This window comes from Canis lupus, chromosome 31 (assembly GCF_003254725.2).
Source record: "Canis lupus dingo isolate Sandy chromosome 31, ASM325472v2, whole genome shotgun sequence".
NCBI classification, from domain to species: domain Eukaryota; kingdom Metazoa; phylum Chordata; class Mammalia; order Carnivora; family Canidae; genus Canis; species Canis lupus.
The window spans coordinates 24,231,338-24,240,222 of record NC_064273.1 but is presented as its reverse complement, the minus strand read 5'-3'; the positions used below and the strand labels follow the sequence as shown (position 1 = coordinate 24,240,222).

The 8,885-nt window shown below is 38.8% G+C and overlaps 1 pseudogene; it reads right to left on the bottom strand.

Moving 5' to 3' along the window:
• Positions 1 to 719: 719 nt before the first annotated feature.
• Positions 720 to 8,679, bottom strand: LOC112661640 (ubiquitin-conjugating enzyme E2 D3-like; annotated as a pseudogene).
• Between the last annotated feature and the right edge of the window lie 206 nt (positions 8,680 to 8,885).

The window sequence follows — 8,885 nt, the reverse complement described above, 5'->3', positions numbered from 1 at the left end:
AAAAAGTCAATAAATTAGAATCGGGATCTGATAAAGCTTGGAAAAAGTTATCCATAATGTAGAAGACCACTTTTTTTTGATGAGACATCAGGATGATGGTATAACAGAAAAAATCTGAATAATAGTCCCCTGAGTCTTAATGCTAACACAATCCCATAAATGTCACCTGTTATTTTGCCATGTGGTATAGTGTGACAGTAAGGTATGTCTGCTCAGGTCAGATAGATTAGGGCATAATTCCAGACCCATCATTGCTGACTAAACAAGTTATTTAAGAGTATTTCAGCTTTAGTTTTCTTAGCTATATATTGACCTAAATAGATAATATGCCTCAAGTGCTCAACAAAATAGGTGAGACAAGTTAACTTCTCACTCACATAATTTTTTAAAACATATATCTCATAAGCTCCTGTTATGTGCCATCTTTATAAAGCCTTATGGTAGGAAGAGGAAGGCAGACAGGTAAGCACACAGGTGGGTAATGGCAGATGGAGGAGGAAAAATGCAGAATATTGTAAGAATATCAAACACAAAGACCTAAGCTGTGGAACCAAGAGAAAGTGATGTTCCCTGAGAAAGTGATGTTGGTATGAGAAGTCAAGGAGAACTGGGAGTTAAATAAGTAAAGAAAGAGGGGGACCTGGGAAAGGATATGTATATATATTTAGTAATTTAAAGTTTATTCTAGCATAACGCAGGCTAAGGACTTTAAGGTAGCATCATGTGCACTTGTGAGTCCATTCATGAGATATTCTGTTGTACTTGCCTCTGTGTGTTTCACGGCACTACGGGGTCATCTGGGTTTGGATCACATAGCAGTGAAAAAAGGGATAAAAGAACTTCAGAAACAGCTAAAACAGGTAATTACTGTGATCTTAGAAAATTGAGACCAGTGCTGCCATTACTGTTAATGCTTGAGTGATGCCTTCTTGTTATAAATGCAACAACAGCTTAGGGCAGTTTGCAGGGCCAGTGCATAGGAAAATGAATTGTCAAGAATACACAGCATATTGATATGGGCTGTCATTAGGTCCCATAATTTTGGCTTGCCAATGGCATATGTCCTCCCAACTAGAACAGCTGTACACGCAAAGCTCCTGATGTATTGGGGATCATGGGCTTTTCTGAGGAACTAATGGTTGGCTGGGTTTTCTGGATCCTTGAGAATGAATGAAGGGGTTTCTAGGGATGAGGCTGAGTGGGTGGGCCAAGGCCACATCAGGTTAGGTCTTTACCCTCAGTGCAGTGGTAGCTGGTAGAGGACTTTCCCCTGGGGAGGGACATGATCTACTATAAGCATAGCATGAAGCAGGGCAAGGGTGAATGTTTGCTCTTGCTCTCCTACAGGGACGGGTGATGGTTGTTGACACTAAGTGGTGACACAAGCAATTGAAAAAGTGAAGACACAGGAGATATTTAGGAGGTCAGACTGACAGGACTTTGATGGGCTGGCTATGGCCAGTGAGGAGGAGGGAAATGTTCATCATGAGTCTTGATCTCCAGATTAGAAACAGAATGTGGTGGTGCCATTCGTTGGCAATTGCAATAGGCAACATCAGCAAAGTACCAACTTTGTAGAATATCTTTGTCCATCTATTCATGCAGACATATTTCACACTCTGAAACCATAGTGTACATTTTTTGTATTTATTTTTATTCACAGAACATCAATATTAATACGCATATATCTATGTGAACACACACAAAAATATTAGGTTGGCCATGAATGGTCTAAACTAGTGAAAACCTTTATTTAGGTTGTTTTTTTTTTTTTAAAGAGTTTATTTATTTATTCATGAGAGACACAGAGAGAGAGAGAGGCAGAGACATAGGCAGAGGGAGAAGGAGGCTCTCCACAGGGAGCCCAATGTGGGACTTGATCCCAGGACCCCAAGATAACAACCTGAGCCAAAAGCAGATGCTCAATCACTAAGCCATACAGTTGTGCCCCTTTATTTAGCTTTATTATAAACTTAAGAAATTTGAAAATTTTACACTATGTATATTATTTCTAAAAATCTGCCCTATATGATTTGGCCATGGGTTTCTAAACAACTGTAATGTGTTAATTCACTTCATAGAATGAAATTTGAGTTCTTAGGATTTAGCATCATATTCAAGGCCCTGAGCCACTCTCCAGCATTTCTGTTTTCATCCTGAGGGTACTGTGTTTTCTTGGTATTGATTATGTTGGTCCCTTTGCCTTGGATGTCCTCTAACCACTTCTGCCCCAGCTAAACTTGTAGTCATCCTTTAAGACCTCTTTGAAACGTCACCTCCTCTTTGAAGCTTTCCTGGGTCCTTGTCACATGGTTTCTAAATTGCTGTCTTCTGGTCTGAGTATCACAGATAGACTTGAATGAAAGTGAAGTTGTTTTTATTAGCCTCCTTTAGATCAAGATTTCTAAAATGTTTTTGATGATTCTTCCTCCCAACCAGTCAGCACTGTACCCTCTGATTTAAGTTAAGTTCCCCTAGAAGCAGATCCTGTGATGAGGATTTGAAAATAAGTAATCTCTTTTGGGAAGGAATCCCAGGAAGTGCCTTTCAGGGAGTGGGAGCTTTGAGACAGGGAAGGGAAGGAAGCCAGTAGGAGGTGCATTTCTGAGCAAGTAATAACCACTGAAGACAACCTGGGTTCATTCCCTTGGGGCCTCTGAGAAGCATGTATAAGGTGCCTTAGGGTTGGCACCCCGGAGGGTGAGGACACTGGAGAGATGGTCCTCTATTGTCTCTCAGTGGTCCAGGGCTGCTCCAAGGGGACTCCCCAATACTTTTGGCCTCCTTCAGTCTCTCTGCTCCTGGGCCTGATGCACTCCAGCATCCAGAGGGCCCTTCATGCACAAAGTTGCAGGTATTTGCAGTTGAAAACTGTTCATGCATAGATGCAAAGGGAAAGTAATGGCTGAAGGCAGTGGTGGTGTCTGCAGTGCCCTTAAATACCTACAACATTTTCATATTTCTAAGTCATGCTCGACAACGAAAGTTTCTCCCTTTTCCTCCAAAACAATGAAGAGGATGTAGTATTTGAGAAGGGGAAGAGTGCATTACCAGAGGAGAGCATGGTAGGGACCTGCTTTTTAAAAAAAAAAAAATTAAAAAAAAATTTTTTATTAAATGTACCTAAAGTTTTTAGCTAATATATTTTAATGGTGAACATATTAAAAATCAGGGTCTAGAATTTATAGTGGTTGTAGAAGGAAAGTGAAAAATAACAAGGCTCTGGAGTCTGACTGTTTTCAGCATTTAAGTGCCACCAGCAGAAGGAAGGGGTTATAAAATCTTATCACAGAATACGGGTGGCATTAGCCACAGAGTTATACAAAGGAGAATTTTCTCATGAACAATGTAATGCAAAGCCTGTTTAATGAAGAGCTCTGAATTTGGATGAGGACTTAGTTTAGGAATGTGTTGCTTGAAGTCTTAAAAAATAGCAAATGTATTTTACGTGAAGTATATGCATTAAAGCAGGCTTATTTGATTTTTTTCCCAGTAAAGAGAAAAATGGTTCCTTTCATCCCATTTTCCATATATTTATAGCATTCGGTGTCCTCCGATGCTTTTCTATTGTGTTCTCTGCTAACCCTCACTTCTTACTCTCTCTGCCTAGTACTGACTACTTTTTTAGATGATGTGATTTCTGGATTTGTGGACTACATTAATTTTTCAAGAAATGAATTGGTACTGCATTGCTGTCACAGTGCCTGAGTTATAAAGTACTGAGGTGATTCGTTATCCCTACACATCTGGAGAAAGTAGTTTAAGTTGAGAAAATGTATATAAATAAAATCTTATTCATCTGCACTGTTCCTGTTACAAATGCCATTTAAAATCAAAGGGAGGTAGAGTCTTGGTGGGTTTGTATTACCTTAAATTACTTTAAAGAGCAAAGTCAGACCACTCATTGGCTGGTTTTACTCTTTCCAAATCCTATTCCCAGCAGAACGCCAATAGCATCCAGCAGTTTAATTCGTTATTATGCAAAGTCCAAGTGAGTGAAATTTTAACCTCTGCTTCTAACCACTTGGTGTTGGTTTTATCTGTAATGAACTTAGTGAAAGGCATCTGATGACAGATTCTTTTATGTGCTCCTATTACCTAACTTATGAAGTCCTCTGAAGAGTTTAATTTAACCGCTTTATACTGAAAAAAGTCATGTGGTAGAGCAGGAATATTAATTAAGAATTCTAGGTGTTTTCATAAGAAATCCTGAAGGGCACTATTGGATGAGCCCATAGGGGGAATGTTTGTAACAAAGCCCTGACTGGTGTGGTTAGGTCTGGGGCATATTGTGGTCAAGAGAACACAGCACTGAAACCAAAATTAGCTTCAGAGTAACTTAAATCCATTACATCTCTCTAAAGCAATGCTTTTTAAAATTCCTTTCTCACCACTCTCCCATCCACTGTGCGTATTCTCTGCAGGTGTACCTGATCCTTTAATTTTCAAATGTCTTTCACCTGGGAAAGCTCCTTTTCCAGCCCCAGCTCTGCAATTTCCTATACTCTTCTTCCCTCCTACCTACCTGATTCTGCCTTCAAAAGCCTCAAAGAATCAATCCGGCAAGAGTGAGAGCTCCTTGGAGGGTAGAAAAGAGGAAGACAGACTAGGTAAAGGTAGAACCCTTTTAATAGGGTGGAAGAATGAAAAAGTCAAGGGATTCTCATAAAATAATCTTTGTAAAGTGTACAGATAGGGGTATAGGATAATTGTTTATTTGACAGCCCCAAAGGGCATGTTATTAATGGCAGGCATGGCTGTCCTTTATAACAGCTACCCCAAGACTTTAGAGAGATGCATTCCAAAGTTCTATCCTACATTGTGACTCTTCCAGAAACCCTTTCTAAACCTAGAGTTTCCATTCTACATTGTGACTCTTCCAGAACCTGCTAATATTTTAAAATTGTGCCACTCATGAGTTCCACAAGTTGAAGACAGTTTGAGAACTCTCAGATTTGGCCAATAATTCTATATGCTATCTATACAATCCATGATTTCCAGGACCTCATTCATTCTTCCAATCCTCTTTCCTTCTTTTAATCTCTCTTGTTTGGGAAAGCATTTTGGTTAACCTCCTTGGACTTCCTCCAGTTCAGCTATGTTTCCTTTGAAATATGGCAGGCAGAGTTGCTCACAGTATTCCAGGTTGTAGGAGTCACTTTTGGATGAGGAAGGACAAACTTGTGTGATTTACTTGTAGAATTTTTTTTTTTTAGCTAATGTCCAGCATTATTTTTATTGTTATGGCTTTTTAAAGGGCTAATATCTTTAAAAAATACACCATAGTGATTCCTACACCATTTTCCTTGGTCATAACCAATGCTGAGACTGTCATAACGAATCTTCTGGAAACATGGTTTGAACTAATTGTTGTACTTACCTAACCTGTACCCACATAAAATATTTTCTTCACACCCTTCACATATCCATAATGATCTGAAAAGATTATTAAAAATGCTCCTCCCATTTCCAATTACATATCTGTGTGAGGCTGAATTTTCTTCGCATATTTTAACTAAAACAAAAGATTGCAGCAGATTGAATACAGCAGCAGGTGTGAGTCCAGCTGCCTTCTGTTAAGGCATGCGTTAAAGAGACTGGTAAAAATGTAAGACTATATTATTCTTCTCATTAAGTTTCTTTTTTGAAAACTATATTTTTCATAGAAATGTCATTTCTGTTAACATGTAATGGATTCACTATTGTTACTTAAGAATGAATAAGTTAATATTAAAAAATATGAATTTAAATTTCTACTATAGGAAATACCAATTGATGTAACCCATATAACAAAGCCCTTCGAGGTTTCTTAGCAATTTTTCAGATTGTGAAAGGATATTGAGGTCCAAAATTTTGAGAACTGTTGGACTTTGGAGAATCCAAGTATCATTTCCACATTCTTTGTGCACATGATTGTTTACTTCATTATATTTTCTTCACTCACTAGGGCATTTATATTAATTTTAGAGCATAGGGCAGTTTCCTGCTGGCTTTAAATTTTAACCTAGAGCGGAGTATATGTAACAGTAAGAAAACTCAGTGGTAACAGTATGGTACAAAGACTAATGTTAATTTTACCTTTTCTGTGGTTCAAAATGAGTATCTTAAAAATTTGGTATTTAGCCTTCAAATAATTTTAACAACTGGGCTTTTATTATGAAAGTAGAGGTTTTTCTTTTTCTGTTATGTTGATGGACATGAAGATTAAAAAAATGAGTGAGATCTGGCAATATCATCTAATTCTTAAAACATTTAGGAATTTCTCTACTTTCCAAGATGGCTAAGAGAAAAGCCTCCAAATTTTAGAGACAATTGAACAACGTGAGAAAGGAGAGTTTATGAAACTAGCTAAGCTCTTTTGCTTCTAGTATGAGTGAAGTTGACCCCAGTGGAGCCTCTCATGGCCATATTTTACATGGCCCTGTTTCTAGCTGCAGTGAAATAAGACACAGCAGCATTTGAGAACAAACAAGGACTGATAATTTCTCAGAAAACATGCATCTTGAAGAGTCTTTAGATGTCTTTCAAATGGAAACAAAAAACAAATTATTGTGCAATAGATTAAACACTATGGTAGTGCAACTGACTGCTTTTGAATGCTTGAATAAATACACCAAGGATCTTGCATGTGAAAACAGATGGGATGTAGACACAGATTTGAGAATTCCTAGGAGAAGTTAGATTTATTGCGAAGTAAAACAACTAAGCTATGACTTTGGCTGCAGGGAATGAAGCACTGACAGCTGGTGTGGTAAGCAGAATAATGGCCTCCTAAACATGTCTGTGTCTTAATCCCCAGGGCCTGTGTTTTACCTTCCATGGTAAAAAGGACTTTGCAGAGGTGATATCAAGGATGTGAAGATGGGGGAAATTATCTTTGACTATCCAAGTGGCCCAAGCTAATTGCAGAAGTTTTTAAAAGCAGAGAATCTCCCCTGGCTCTGGTCAGAGACAGGGAGATGTGATTATACAAGAATGAATGGTTAGAGATGCAATGTTGCTGGCTCTGAAGATGGAGAAAAGGAGCATGTGTCATGGAATGTGGGTGGTCTCAAGAAGCTGGAAAAGGCAAGGAAATAGACTCTCAGAGACTCTAGAAGGAATGCAGGACAGTAGACACCTAGATTTTGTCCTGGTGTGGCTCTTATTAGACTCCTAATCCAAGAAATGCAAGATAATAAATTTATATTGCTTTAAACTGCTAAATTTATGGCAATTTGTTATGGTAAAGAATGAATACAGCTGGTTTTTCATTTTCTCTTTGGGTGTGCTAATGGCTGGTTTACAATATGCCATCTAAATCAGTTGACCAGGGATGCCTGGGTGGCTCAGTGGCTGAGCATCTGCCTATGACTCGGGGCATGATCCCAGAGTCTTGGGATCAAGTCCCACGTTGGGCTCCCTGTGGGGAGCCTGCTTCTCCCTTTGCCTTTATCTTTGCCTCTCTCTCTGTGTCTCTCATGAATAAATAAATAAAATCTTAAAAAAATCAGTTAACTAATAAGATAGGCACATGTTGCTTTTCTATTTCTTTCATGAGGACCCCATTGGGACTCACTTGTAAGTCTTTGATATCAGAGTGAGTGAGGAAGGAAGGCAGTGTTCTCGAGAAATCATTCTAACATCTTCCCTTTTCTTCTGGTGAGTAAAAAGACAAGGAGTCTTAAAAATCACTTAAATCAATGGAGTAATTTATCATTGTTATTGAAGATCCACAGATAGAGAATATTATTTTGCAGAGGAGAATGGGTTGAAAGAAATGTTAAAAATTATTCCTTAAAAAATTATTTGCTAATATTGAAGCTTGGCTGGATAATATGGCAAAAGTAGGGGAAAGGTCAAAGTGAGACAAGAAAAGAAAAATTCACTAAACTGCTTGAAGAGAGGAGAGCAGATTTTTTTTTTCTTTTAAAGATTTACTTATTTTAAAGAAAGAGAGAGAGAGTGAGCACACCCATGTGTGCGAGGGGGAGGAGGGGCAGAGGGAGAGGGAGAGAGAGAAAGAGAAGCAGACTCCTTGCTGAGCGTGAAGCTGGTCACAGGGCTTGATCCCACCTCCCTGAGATTGTGACCTGAACCGAAATCAAGAGTTGGAGGCTTAACTGACTGAGCCACCCAGGCACCCCCAATTTCTGCTTTTTCGCCTTCATGCAATTTTGTTGACGTGGGGCCAGAGATGCCTGGGGGGAAGATCAGCATGTACAAAATGGTAGCAACAGTGAAGAGGGAATAAGGTAGTTACTCTGGATGCAGAATTGGAAATGCCAAAGCAGTTTGAAGCCAGCCAGGAAGTTTGCCAAGCTATAAAGGCATTAGCACTTGCTGTCTCTACATGCTCCACCTGGTCTGGGGACCAGGACAGTCTCAGTGATGTTTACGTTCAGCATTTTAATTTTGAAACTGCCTACATTTTGTCATTGATTTTTATTTAAAGTAAATTATTTTTGTTAAATGATTTGTTTTACATGACTTAAGAGTAATTTTATTACATCTTAGGGCCAACGGTTTTCCTGGGAGATGGCAGCTGGAAGTCGGGGGGAAATTAGTCTCACCTGAAAGAATTTGGCTTTTTCGCTTTTTCCCTCCACTGTGTCCATTCAAAGCTTACCTGTGCTTCATAACTTTAGTGGAAAGGGAACGATTACTTGCCAAAACCTCCTGGAACATGCTGAATATCATGGTATAAAGAACATAACATCTAGTAAAATTGCTAAGCAGAGAGTTTAGAGCTACCACCTTAATCACTTGTGTCTCTCCCAGATGGTGTCCCAGATATAAATTTCTATAAGGAGACAAGAAAAGCAAACCTTTAACCAGCTGCACATTTTATTTGAAGTCTCAGGACACTTAGAAAATGTCTCATGAATATAAGGAAGTTTAATTGT